Raw genomic sequence first — 1149 nt, forward strand, 5'->3', positions numbered from 1 at the left:
AACATCTGTGTTTGATGATCTACTGACTCCTTCAAGAAACATCTGTGTTTGATGATCTACTGACTCCTTCAAGAAACATGTGTGTTTGATGATCTACTGACTCCTTCAAGAAACATGTGTGTTTGATGATCTACTGACTCCTTTAAGAAACATCTGTGTTTGATGATCTACTGACTCCTTCAAGAAACATGTGTGTTTGATGATCTACTGACTCCTTCAAGAAACATGTGTGTTTGATGATCTACTGACTCCTTTAAGAAACATCTGTGTTTGATGATCTACTGACTCCTTCAAGAAACATGTGTGTTTGATGATCTACTGACTCCTTCAAGAAACATCTGTGTTTGATGATCTACTGACTCCTTCAAGAAACATGTGTGTTTGATGATCTACTGACTCCTTCAAGAAACATGTGTGTTTGATGATCTACTGACTCCTTTAAGAAACATGTGTGTTTGATGATCTACTGACTCCTTTAAGAAACATGTGTGTTTGATGATCTACTGACTCCTTCAAGAAACATGTGTGTTTGATGATCTACTGACTCCTTTAAGAAACATGTGTGTTTGATGATCTACTGACTCCTTCAAGAAACATGTGTGTTTGATGATCTACTGACTCCTTCAAGAAACATCTGTGTTTGATGATCTACTGACTCCTTTAAGAAACATGTGTGTTTGATGATCTACTGACTCCTTCAAGAAACATGTGTGTTTGATGATCTACTGACTCCTTTAAGAAACATCTTAAGACGTTTCTATTTGTTCAGGCTTTTCCTTGAATTTCTGGAACTCCTGTGTTGTTCTCAGTATTATCTTGATCTTTAAAATATGTACTTTTTTGAGTATTGTTTTGATTGTTTAAGCGCTTTGTGACCCTGGTCTGGAAAAGCGCTATATAAATAAATATTACTTACTTACTTACTTACTGACATCAGCCCTTCAGGATCAGCAGCCCAATCACTTGGATTCAAAAGCAAGAACCATCAGGACTGGTTTGATAACAAAGATCCATAACCTGCTCGGCAGCACGAGGCACATCAACCCTGAAGAACCTCCTCCAACCCTCCAGACAGAGATGGCAGAGAGCGACAGGAAGTGCAGAGAACTTTGCGGACCATGAAGAACGTATGATGGACGGAGAAGACAC

The sequence above is a fragment of the Callionymus lyra genome, unplaced genomic scaffold, assembly GCF_982586985.1.
Source record: "Callionymus lyra unplaced genomic scaffold, fCalLyr1.hap1.1 HAP1_SCAFFOLD_529, whole genome shotgun sequence".
Lineage (NCBI taxonomy): Eukaryota > Metazoa > Chordata > Actinopteri > Syngnathiformes > Callionymidae > Callionymus > Callionymus lyra.